The following is a 13,029-nucleotide window of genomic DNA, read 5'->3' as shown; positions in this document are numbered from 1 at the left end:
TGGACAAGGAAGAACCAGTTGATGTGGTATATTTGGACTTTCAGAAGGCTTTCGACAAGGTACCACACAAGAGATTAATGTGCAAAGTTAAAGCACATGGGATTGGGGGTAGTGTGCTGACATAGATTGAGAACTGGTTGTCAGACAGGAAGCAAAGAGTAGGATTAAATGGATACTTTTCAGAATGGCAGGCAGTGACTAGTGGGGTACTGCAAGGTTCTGTGCTGGGGCCCCAGCTGTTCACATTGTACATGAATGATTTGGAAGAGGGGATTAAATGTAGTATCTCCAAATTTGCGGATGACACTAAATTGGGTGGCTGTGTGAGCAGCGAGGAGGATGCTATGAGGCTGCAGAGTGACTTGGATAGGTTAGGTGAGTGGGCAAATGCATGGCAGATGAATTATAATGTGGATAAATGTGAGATGATCCCCTTGGTGGTAAAAACAGAGAGACAGACTATTATCTGAATTGTGACAGATTAGGAAAAGGGGAGGTGCAACGAGACCTGGGTGTCATGATACATCAGTCATTGAAGGTTGGCATGCAGGTACAGCGGGCAGTTAAGAAAGCAAATGGCATTTTGGCCTTCATAGCGAGGGGATTTGAGTACAGGGGCAGGGAGGTGTTGCTACAGTTGTACAGGGCCTTGGTGAGGCCACACCTGGAGTATTGTGTACAGTTTTGGTCTCCTAACTTGAGGAAGAACATTCTTGCTATTGAGGGAGTACAGCGAATGTTCACCAGACTGATTCCCGCGATGGAGTGACTGACATTACAAGAAAGACTGGATCAACTGGGCTGGTAGTCACTGGAGTTCAGAAGAATGAAAGGGGATCTCATAGAAACGTTTAAAATTCTGACGGGTTTAGACAGGTTAGATGATGGAAGAATGTTCCCAATGTTGGGGAAGTCCAGAACCAGGGGTCACAGTCTCAGGATAAGGGGCAAGCCACTTACGACAGAGATGAGGAGAAACTTCCTCACTCAGAGTGGTGAACCTGTGGAATTCTCGACCACAGAAAGTTGTTGAGGCCAATTTACTAAATGTATTCAAAAAGGAGTTAGATGGGGGATCAAGGGGAATGGCAAGAAAGCAGGAATGGGGTAATTAAATTGCATGTTTAGCCATGAACTCATTGAATGGCGGTGAAGCTCGAAAGGCCTAATAACCTACTCCTGCACCTATTTTCTATGTTTCTATGTTTCTATGTCATTCAATGTATCTGTCGACTTCTCATGGTGTCCAGTTCTGTTCATAGCTCGATTCCTGCTCTGACAAAACTGATATTCGTCAGTTCCTCGTTAGTAGAGTATTACGCATCCTCGCCTCTCACGCGGTGAGGCAGTTTTTTTCAAAATGTTGAATTTTACTTCTGTTTCTTGGTAGAGATTCATGTTAAAACGTTCCATAGCAATATAGAACAGTACAAATACAGGTAGAGGAGATTGCCTCTTCCAGATTTTCAGCAAACGGAGACTTTTTCAGGATTCTCTGGCCGTCTGCTGCATAGAGATGGATGACTGAGTTTTTTCTGAGAAACTTTTAAGACAGCAGAGAAGCGCTATCCGTGGTCGAATGGTTAAGATGATGGACTTGAAACCGCTTGGATTTTGACTGCCCTGCTTCGAATCCTGCCCACTACGATTCTCAGCATTTTTCATTCCATTTCACAATTTAACGAGATCTCGTCAAAACTGATCCTGAGAGAGATGGAAGAACGTCCCACACCTTTCAACACTGACATTTTTTCTCATTTATATTAATTTGCAATATTCACGATACATACGGATAGAAAAACGCAAAAATCAGTCAAAGTTGCGACAGTGATTCAGCCTGTCTATCCCTCGAAATGTCTAAGGCATCTGTGCATGTTTGTTGGTGCGTGTAATTGTTTGGTTATATATGTGTGTGTGTCTCTGTCTGTCTATCTGTATATACGTCTCTGTGTATGTGCAACTGTCTGTGGAAATCATCGCCATGAATTTTGTATGTCCTGGTACTTACAAAAAAGACTTGGGGAAAATAATACGGTGGTGAACTTTTGTATCGGCTTTGGTTCAGTGACAGCATTCGCGACTGAATCAGGAGTTTGTGTGTTCAAGCCTCACTTTTGAAACTTGAGCATATAATCTTGGCTAACACTCAAGTGCACCACTTAGGGAATTTTGCATTGTTGAAGCTGTTGACTTTTGGATGAAATGTAAAATTGAAGCTCCGTCTGCACCCTCGGGTGGATGTGAAACGTCCCAGAGCATTACTCGAAAAAGAATAGGAGAGTTGCCCCCGTGTCAATGTGACGAAAAATGTTCGTAAATGCCCACTGAAAGCCTCTGTGTGTGTGTGTGTATGTGGGTTTGGAGTTGAAGCCCAGGTTCTCACATGCACACATAGACATAATCCAGATGCTGACAGGACCAGGGTGGCCGAGTGGTTAAGACGTTTGCCTAAGAAATTCAATGGGTTTTTCCCGCGTGAGTTCGTACTCCACTCCTGCTGTCTCTTTAATTTAACACGGAATTCCTCCCATTCTGATCAGTGATATCTGTTGAATATGCAATTGTTTGTAACGATGTGACACTCTGATCCGATAATGAAATTAAATTGTGAAATGTATCTGTGTCGCTCGGTCTCTGCCTCTCTCTCTCTTTCGAGAGCTGTGAATGTGTTTCGATGTTTGAGTCTTGGTCTCACTCTGACTGTCCCAGTTTCTCTGTTTGTCTCTGTCTCTCAAATTGTCTCTTTCTCACGGTGTCCACTTCGGTTCAAAGTGGAATTCTCTTTGTCTGACCCGCTGTCCCTTTCCCATCATTTCGGACTGTCCATGTCTTTGCCTCTCTCTGTTCGTCCCTGTCTCTAACCTGATAAGTATTTCCATCGTTTTCTGTTTTTTCTCTATCTGTCTCTCTCTTTGTCACTGTCTTTATCATTGTCTTTCTCTCACTCTTTCCCTCTCTCTTTTAATAGATTACACACACATCTCTGTATATGTATGTGTTTGAGTCTTTTTCTCACTCAGTCTGCCTCTCCTTCTCAGTCTCACACTTTGTGTCTCTCGTTGTCTCTATCTCGCTTTCTGTCTCTCACTGTTTGTCGGTGTGTCTCTGTCTCTCAATGTGTCTGTCGACTTCTCATGGTGTCCAGTTCTGTTCAGAGCTCGATTCCTGCTCTGACAGAGCTAATCAGCCTCAATTCGTCGTTAGTATAGGGGTGCGTATCCTTGTCTGTTACATGGGATACGGGGGTTCAATTCCTGACCGGGTGGCAGTTTTTTCAAAACGTAGAATTTTACTTCTGTTTCTTGGTCGAGATTCATGTTAAAAAGTTCCAGAGCAAGATAGAACAGTAAAAATAATGGTAGAGAAGATTGCCTCTTCCAGATTTTCAGCAAACGGAGACTTTTTCAGGATTCTTTGGCCGTCTGCTGCATAGAGATGGATGACAGAGTTTTTTTTTGAGTAACGTTTACGAAGGCCCAGATGCAGTAGTCGTGGCCGAGTGGTTACGGCGCTGGACTCGAAATCCATTGGCTTTTCTGGCGCAGCTTCAAACTCTGCTAACTACAGATCTCAGCATTTCACATTCCATTTCACAATTGAACCCGGTCTCTGCAAAACTGATCCTGGGATCGATAGAATAACGTCCCACACCTTTCAACACTGACATTTTTTCTCATTTTTATTAATCTGCAATATTCACGATACAGACGGAGAGAAATACGCAACAATCAATTAAAGTTACGACAGTGATTCAGCCTGTCTATCCCTGATTGATAGCCACGGTTGAGCCACCTTCCCTTTTTTATTTTTATGCCAGACAGTAATGTACAATTGTTGTAGTTCATCAATGTGGTCTCTTAATGTCTGCCATTGCCAATCCACAGTCATCCCCTTAAGTATCATTCGCCAATCTATCCTAGCCAATTCACGCCTCATACCTTCAAAGATACCCTTCTTTAAGTTCTGGACCATGATCTCTGAATTAACTGTTTTATACTCCATCCTAATGCAAAATTCCACCATATTATGGTCACTCTTCCCCAAGGGGCCTCGCACAACGAGATTGCTAATTCATCCTCTCTCATTGCACAACACCCAGTCTAAGATGGCCTCCCCCCTAGTTGGTTCCTCGACATATTGGTCTAGAAAACCATCCCTTATGCACTCCAGGAAATCCTCCTCCACCGTATTGCTTCCAGTTTGGTTAGCCCAATCTATGAGCATATTAAAGTCACCCATCATAACTGCTGCACCTTTATTGCATGCACCCCTAATTTCCTGTTTGATGCCCTCCCCAACATCACAACTACTGTTTGGAGGTCTGTACACAACTCCCACTCACGTTTTTGCCCTTTGGTGGTCTGCAGCTCTACCCATATAGATTCCACATCATCCAAGCTAATGTCCTTCCTAACTATTGCATTAATCTCCTCTTTAACCAGCAATGCTACCCCACCTCCTTTTCCTTTTATTCTATCCTTTAATTTAACACGGATTTCCTCCCATTCTGATCAGTGATCCCGGATTTTCATCTGTTGAATCTGCAATTTTCTGTAGGTATGTGACACTCTGAGCTGATAACGAAATGAAATTGTGAAATATATCTGTGTCGCTCGGTCTCTGCCTCTCTCTCTCTTCAGAGAGCTGTGTATGTGTTTGTATGTTTGAGTCTTTGTCTCTCTCAGTCTGACTCACTCTGTCTGTCCCTGTTTCTCTGCTTATCTCTGTCTCTCAATCTGTCTCTTCCTCACGGTGTCCACTTCTGTTCCAAAGGGATTCTCTCAGACTCTTTGTCTGACTGGCTCTCTCTTTCCCATCATTTCGGTCTGTCCATCTCTTTGCCTGTCTCTAACCTGAAAAGTATTTCCATCTTTTTCTGTTTTAGTCTCTATCTCTCTATCTCTACCTGTCTCTCTCCTTGTCACTGTCTCTTTCATTGTCTTTCTCTCACTCTTTCCCTTTCTCTCTTAATAGATCACACACACACATGTCTGTATATGTTTGTGTTTGACTCTTTTTCTCACTCAGTCTGCCTCTCTTTCTCTGTCTCACACTTTCTGTCTATCGTTGTCTCTATCTCGCTGTCTGTCTCTCCCTGTTTGTCGGTTTGTCTCTGTCTCTCAATCTGTCGACTTCTCATGGTGTCCAGTTCTGTTCACAGCTCGATTCCTGCTCTGACAGATCTGGTACCCATTAGTTTCTCGTTCGTTTAGTAGGTATATCCCGCCTGTTCCGCGAGAGACCGGGGTTCAATTCCCTGACGGGGAGGCAGTTGTTTCAAAATGTAGAATTTTACTTCTGTTTCTTGGAAGAGATTCATATTAAAAGGTTGCAGAGCAATATCGAGCTGTAAAAATACAGGTAAAGGAGATGGCCTCTTACAGAGTTTGAGCAGATGGAGACTTTTTCAGGAATCTTTGGCCGTCTGCTGCACAGAGATGGATGACTGAGTTTTTTCTGAGTAACGTTTACAAAAGGCAGCAACACAGTAGTCGTGGCCGAGTGGTTAAGGCGATGGACTAAAAATCCATTGGGGTTTTCCAGCGTAGATTCGAATCCTGCCGACTATTTCTCAGCATTTTTCATTCAATTTCAACATATCTCTGCCAAACTGATCCTGAGATCGATGGAATAACGTCCCACACCTTTCAACACTGACATTTTTTTCTCATGTTTATTAATCAGCAATATTTACGATACATCCGTTTAAAAAATCGCAAAAATCAGTCAAAGTTGCGACAGTGATTCAGCCTGTCTATCCCGCGAGATGTCTGAGGCATCTGTGCATGTCCGTTGGTGCGTGTATATTTTTGGTTCTTTGTGTGTGTGTCTCTGTGTCTATCTATCTCTATATATATCTCTATCTATGTGCAACTGTCTGTGGAAATCATCACCATGAATTTGGTATGTCCTGGAACTTATAAGAAAGACTTGGGGAAAATAATACGGTTGTGAACTTTTGTATCGGCTTTGGTTCAGTAGCAGCATTCTCGCCTGAATTAGGTGTTTGTGTGTTCAAGTCGCACTCCTGAGACGTGAGCATATCATCTTGGCTAACACTCAAGTGCAGCATTTGGGGAATTTTGCAATGATGAAGCTGTTGACTTTCGGATGAAATGTTGAATTAAACTCCGTCTGCACCCATGGGTGGTTATGAAAGGTCCCATGGCATTACTCGAAAAAAAATAGGAGATTTGCCCCCGTGTCAATATCACTAAAAATGTTCGTAAATGCTCACTGGAAGCCGATGTGCATGTGTTTGTATGTGGGGTTGGGGTTGAAGCCCAGATGCTCACAGAGACAGAATGCAGGGTCTCACCGGACTAGGAAATCTCAGTGGTTAAGGCTTGGGACTTAAAATTCAATGGGTATTTTTCCGCGTGGGTTCGTACCCCACTCCTGGTATCTCTTTAATTTAACACGGATTTCCTCAAATTCTAATCAGTGATACCGGATTTTCATCGGTTGAATCAGCAATTTTATGTAACAATGTGACACTCTGAACCGATAATGAAATGAAATTGTGAAATGTATCTGTGTCGCTCGGTCTCTGCCTCTCTTTCTCTTCTGAGAGCTGTGTATGTTTTTGTATGTTTGAATCTTTGTATCTCTCAGTCTGACTCATTCTGTCTGTCCCTGTTTCTCTGTTTGTCTCTGTCTCTCAATCTGGCTCTTTCTCACGGTGCCCACGTCTGTTCCAATGGGATTCTCTCAGATTATTTGTCTGACTGGCTCTCTCTTTCCCATCATTTCGGTCTGTCCATGTCTTTGCCTGTCTCTGTTAGTCCCTTCCTGTAACCTGAGAAGTATTTCCATCATTTTCTGTTTTAGTCTCTATCTCTCTCTCTCTGTCTGTTTTTCTCCTTGTCACTGACTGTATCATTGTCTTTCTCTCACTCTTACCCTCTCTCTCTTAATAGGTCACACATACACACATCACTGTATATATATATATGTGTTTGAGTCTTTTTTCTTACTCAGTCTGCCTCTCCCTCTCAGTCTCAACTTTCTGTCTCTCTTTGTCTCTATCTCACTGTCTGTCTCTCCCTGTTTCGCTGTTTATCTCTGCCTCTCAATGTGTCTGTGTCTTTCTCACGGTGTCCAGTTCTGTTCCAATGGGATTCTCTCAGTCTCTCTGTCTGACTGTCTCTCGCTTTCCCATCATCTCTGTCTGTCTATGTCTCTGACTGTCTGTCTCTCTTTGCCTGTCTCTGTTAGTTCCTGTCTCTAACCTGCTGAGTATTTCCATCATTTTCTGTTCATATCTCTGTCTCTCTCTCTATCTTTCTCTCTCTCTCTCTATCTGTCTCTCTCCTTGTCATTGTATTTATCACTATCACTCTCTCACTCTTTCCCTCTCTCTCTTTATAAAGCACACAAATATATCTGTGTATATGTGTGTGTTTGAGGCTTTTTCTCACTCAGTCTGCCTCTCCTTCTCAGACTCACACTTTCTGTCTCTCTTTGTCTCTATCTCGCTGTCTGTCTCTCCCTGTTTGTCGGTTGGTCTCTGCCTCTCAATGTGTTGGTCGACTTCTCATGGTGACCAGTTTTGATCACAGCTCGATTCTGGCTCTGACAGCATCCACCTCTGTCACTTCTTCGGTAGTATAGTGGTGAGTATCCCCACCTCTCAAGCTGGGGAGCGGGGTTCAATTCCCTGACGAGAAGGCAGTTATCTCAATATGCAGAGTTTTACTTTTGTTTCTTGGCATAGATTCATATTGAACAGTTCCAGAGTAATATAGAACAGTAAAAATACAACAAGAGCAGATTGCTTCTTCCAGATTTTTAGCAAACGGAGATTGTTTCAGGGTTCTGTGGCCGTCTGCTGCACAGAGATGGATGACTGAGTTTTATCTGAGTAACATTTAAATAGGTAGCTAACCAGTGGTCGTGGCCGAGTGGATAAGGTGATGGACTGCAAATCCATTGTGGTTTCCTGGCACATATGCGAATCCTGTTGACTACGTATCTCAGCATTTTTCATTCCATTTCACAATTTAATCAGGTCCTGCAAAACTGATCCTGAGTTTGGTGGAATAACGTCCCGCACATGTCAACACTGACATTTTTTTTCTTATTTTCATTAATCTGCAATATTCACGATACATAGGGATAGAAAAACGCAAAAATCAGCCAAATTAGCGACAGTGGTTCTGGCTGTCTATCACTCTGTATGTCTAAGGCACTCTGTGCATGTCCGTCGGTGCGTGTATATTTCTGGTTTTGTGTGTGTGTGTGTGTCTCTGTGTCTGTCTCTCTGCATGTATGTCACTGTCTATGTGCAACTGTCTGTGGATATCATCACCATGAATTTGGTATGTCCTGGAACTTTTTAAAAATAATTGTGTAAAATAATACGGTTGTGAACTTAGGTATCGGCGTTGGTTCAGTGGCAGCATTCTCGACTGAATCTGGAGGTTGTGTGTTCAAGTCCCACTCCTGAGACTTGAGCATATAATCTTGGCTGACACGCAAATGCAGTACGTGGGGAATTTTGCATTGTTGAAGCTGTTGACTTTCGGATGAAATGTTAAATTGAAGCTCCGTCTGCACCCTCGGGTGGATGTGAAAATTCGAAGAGCGTTAATCAGACACATAGAAAAATAGAAAATAGGTGCAGGAGTAGGCCATTCTGCCCTTCGAGCCTGCACCACATTAAATGAGTTCATGGCTGAACATGCAACTTCAGTACCGCATTCCTGCTTTCTCGCCACACCCCTTATACACCTAGTAGTAAGGACTACATCTAACTCCTTTTTGAATATATTTTGTGAATTGGCCTCAACAACTTCCGAAGGTAGAGAATTCGACAGGTGCACCACTCTCTGGGTGAAGAAGTTTCTCCTCATCTCGGTCCAAAATAGCTTACCCCTTATCCTTGGACTGTGACCTCTGGTTCTGGACTTCCCCAACATTGGGAACATTCTTCCTGCATCCAACCTGTCTAAACCCGTCAGAATTTTAAACGTTTCGATGAGATCCCCTCTCATTCTTCTGAACTCCAGTGAATACAAGCCCAGTTGATCCAGTCTTTATTGATATATCAGTCCCGCCATCCCGGGAATCAGTCTGGTGAACCTTCGCTGCACTCCCTCAATAGCAAGAATGTCCTTCCTCAAGTTAGGGGAGACCAAAACTGTACACAATACTCCAGGTGTGGCCTCACCAAGGCCTGTACAACTGTAGTAACACATCCGTGCCCCTGTAATCAAATCCCCTCACTGTGAAGGCCAACATGCCATTTGCTTTCTTAACCGCCTGGTGTACCTGCATGCCAACCTTCAATGACTGATGTACCATGACACCCAGGTCTCGTTGCACCTCCCCTTTTGCTAATCTGCCATCATTCAGATAAAAGTCTGTCTCTCTGTTTTTACCACGAAAGTGGATAACCTCACATTTATCCACATTATACTTCATCTGCCATGCATTTGCCCACTCAACTAACCTATCCAAGTTATAGCATCCAACTCGCAGCTCACACTGCCACCCAACTTAGTGTCATCCGCAAATTTGGACATTCTACATTTAATCCCCTCGTCTGAATCATTAATGTACAATGCAAACAGCTCGGGCCCCAGCACAGAACTTTACGGTACCCCACTAGTCACTGCCTGCCATTCTGAAAAATACCCATTTACTCCTACTCTTTGCTTCCTGTCTGCCAACCAGTTCTCAATCCATGTCAGCACACTACCCCCAATCCCATGTGCTTTAACTTTGCACATTAATCTCTTGTGTGGTACCTTGTCGAAATCCTTCTGAAAGTCCAAATACACCACATCAAATGGTTCCCTCTTGTCCACTCTACTGGAAACATCCTCAAAAAATTTAAGATTTGTCAAGCATGATTTCCCTTTCACAAATCCATGCTGACTTGGACCTATCATGTCACCTCTTTCCAAATGCGCTGCTATGACATCCTTCATAATTGATTCCACTACCGATGTCAGGCTGACCGGTCTATAATTACCTGTTTTCTCTCTTCCTCCTTTTTCAAAAAGTGGTGTTACATTTGCTACCCTCCACTCGATAGGAACTGATCCAGAGTATATGGAATGTTGCAAAATGACTGTCAATGCATCAGCTATTTCCAAGGCCACCTCCTTAAGTACTCTGCAGTCCATCAGACCCTGGAGATTTATCGGCCTTCAATCCCATCAATTTCCCCAACACAATTTCCCGACCAATAAAGATTTTCCTCAGTTCCTCCTTCTTACTCGACCCTCTAACGCCTTTTATATCCGGAAGGTTGTTTGTGTCCTCCTTAGTGAATACCGAACCAAAGTACTTGTTCAATTGGTCTGCCATATCTTTGTTCCCAGTTTTGACTTCCCCTGATTCTGACTGCAGGGGACCCACGTTTGACTTTAGTAACCTTTTTCTCTTTACATATCTGTAGAAACATAGAAACATAGAAATGTTCCCTGCAAGCTTCCTCTCGTACACTATTTTACCTGCCCTAATCAAACCTTTTGTCCTGCTCTGCTGAGTTCTAAATTTCTCCCGGTCCCCTGGTTCGCTGCTATTTCTGGCCAATTTGTATGCCACTTCCTTGGCTTTAATACTATCCCTGATTTCCCTTGATAGCCACGGTTGAGCCACCTTCCCTTTTTTATTTTTATGCCAGACAGGGATGTACAATTGTTGTAGTTCATCCATGCGGTCTCTAAATGTCTGCCATTGCCCATCCACTCACAACCCCTTAAGTATCATTCGCCAATCTATCCTACCCAATTCACGCCTCATACCTTCAAAGTTACCCTTCTTTAAGTTCTGGACCATGGTCTCTGAATTAACTGTTTCATTCTCCATCCTAATGTAGAATTCCACCATATCATGGTCACTCTTCCACAAGGGGCCTCGCACAACGAGATTGCTAATTAATCCTCTCTCATTACACAACAACCAGTCTAAGATGGCCTCCCCCCTAGTTTGTTCCTCGACATATTGGCCTAGAAAACCATCCCTTATGCACTACACGAAATCCTCCTCCACCGTATTGTTTCCAGTTGGGTTAGCCCAATCTATATGCATATTAAAGTCACCCATGATAACTGCTGCACCTTTATTGCATGCACCCCTAATTTCCTGTTTGATGCCCTCCCCAACATCACTACTACTGTTTGGAGGTCTGTACAGAACTCTCACTAGCGTTTTCTGCCCTTTGGTATTCCGTAGCTCCACCCATACCGATTCCACATCATCCCAGCTAATGTCTTTCCTTACAATTGCATTAATTTCCTCTTTAACCAGCAACGTCAATCCGCCTCCTTTTCCTTTCTGTCTATCCTTCCTAAATGTTGAATACCCTTGGATGTTGAATTCCCAGCCTTAGTCACCCTGCAGCCATGTCTCTGTGATGCCGACCACATCTTATCCGTTGACTGCTATCTGCACAGTTAATTCATCCACCTTATTCTGAATACTCCTCGCCTTGAGGCACAGAGCTTGCCTTTTTAACATACTTTGACCCTTTAGAATTCTGCTGCATAGTGGCCCTTTTTATTTTTTGCCTTGTGTTCCTCTGCCCTCCACTTTTACTCATCTCCTTTCTGTCTTTTGCTTCTGTCTCTATTTTGTTTCCCTCTGTCTCCCTGCATTGATTCCCATTACCCTGCCATATTAGTTTAACTCCTCCCCAACAGCACTAGAAAACACTCCTCCTAGGACTGTTGTTCCGGTCCTGCCTCGGTGCAGACCGTCTGGTTTGTACTGGTCCCACCTCCCCAGAACCGGTTCCAATGCCCCAGGAATTTGAATCCCTCTCTGCTGCACCACTGTTCAAGCCACGTATTCATTTGAGCTATCCTGCGATTCCTACTCCGACTAGCACGTGGCACTGGTAGCAATCCCGAGATTACTACTTTTGAGGTCCTACTTTTTAATTTATCTCCCAGCTCCTTAAATTCGTCTCGTAAGACCTCATCCCGTTTTGTTTTAGCTATATCGTTGGTACCAATGTGCACCACGACAACTGGCTGTTCACCTTCCATTTTCAGAATGTCCTGCACACTCTCCGAGATATCCTTGACCCTTGCACCAGGGAGGCAACATACCATCCTGGAGTCCCGGTTGCGGCTGCATAAGCGCCTATCTATTCCCCTTACAATTGAATTCCCTATCACTCTCGCTCTCTCTCTTTTTCATACCAACTCGAAAGAGAATAGGAGAGTTGGCCCCGTGTCAATATTACTAAAAATGTTCGTAAATGCTCACTGGAATCCTATGTGTATATGTGTGTCTGTGGGGAAGCCCAATCTCTCACAGAGACAGAATCCGCATACTTACAGGACCAGGATTTCAGAGTGCTTAAAGCGTTGGACTTAAGATCCACTGAATTTGTAATCACGTCGGTTCGAGCCCCACTCCAGATAAGTCTTTGATTTAACACTAATTTTCTCCCATCCTGCTCGGTGATACCTGATTGTTAACTGTTGAATCTGCATTTTTCTCTGTGACACTCTCAAATATCAAGAAATTGAATTGTGAAATGTATCTCAGTCTCTGCCTCTGCCTCTTTCCTTTAGCAGCAGGTAACCTTTATCATTATTGTTGACAAATTAAGTTAATCTAAGGGTTAAGTCATGGCAGGAAAACTGGGACACAAGTTGTGCTCTCCTGTGCTTCGTGGGAAGTCACAGTGTCCTTGACGATTACATGTGCGCGAAGTGTTTCCGCCTGCAGCACCGGACAGAGCGTATTGTGGCAGTGGAGCTGTGGGTGGATTTTCTCTGGAGCATCCGTGATGCTGAGGATGTCGTGAATTGCACGTTTAGTGAGTTGGCCACACCGCAGGTAAAGGGTACACAGCCAGATAGGGGATGTGTGAACAACAGGAAGAGCAGTGGAAGGAAGGGAATGCAGGGGTCCCCTGCAGTCATCGCCCACTGCAAAACAGTTACACCGCTTTGGGTACTGTTGAGGGGGATGGACTCATCAGGGGAGAGCAGCAGCAGCCACTTTCATGGCACTGTGGGTGGCTCTGCTGCACAGGAGGGCAGGAAAAATAGTGGGAGAGCT

The 13,029-nt window shown here is 43.9% G+C and overlaps 1 non-coding gene and 1 pseudogene across 1 annotated transcript; both read left to right on the top strand.

Annotated features, from left to right (window-relative positions):
* LOC139235364 (zinc finger protein 229-like) overlaps positions 1–13,029 on the top strand; it is a 239,924-nt pseudogene that overhangs the window by 68,420 nt on the left and 158,475 nt on the right.
* trnaf-aaa (transfer RNA phenylalanine (anticodon AAA)) lies at positions 5,489–5,570 on the top strand. The gene has a single exon. It is a non-coding gene; the product is annotated as a tRNA-Phe (tRNA).

Source organism: Pristiophorus japonicus, chromosome 23 (assembly GCF_044704955.1).
Source record: "Pristiophorus japonicus isolate sPriJap1 chromosome 23, sPriJap1.hap1, whole genome shotgun sequence".
Taxonomy (NCBI): Eukaryota; Metazoa; Chordata; class Chondrichthyes; family Pristiophoridae; genus Pristiophorus; species Pristiophorus japonicus.
This window is presented reverse-complemented; position numbering and strand designations above follow the sequence as displayed.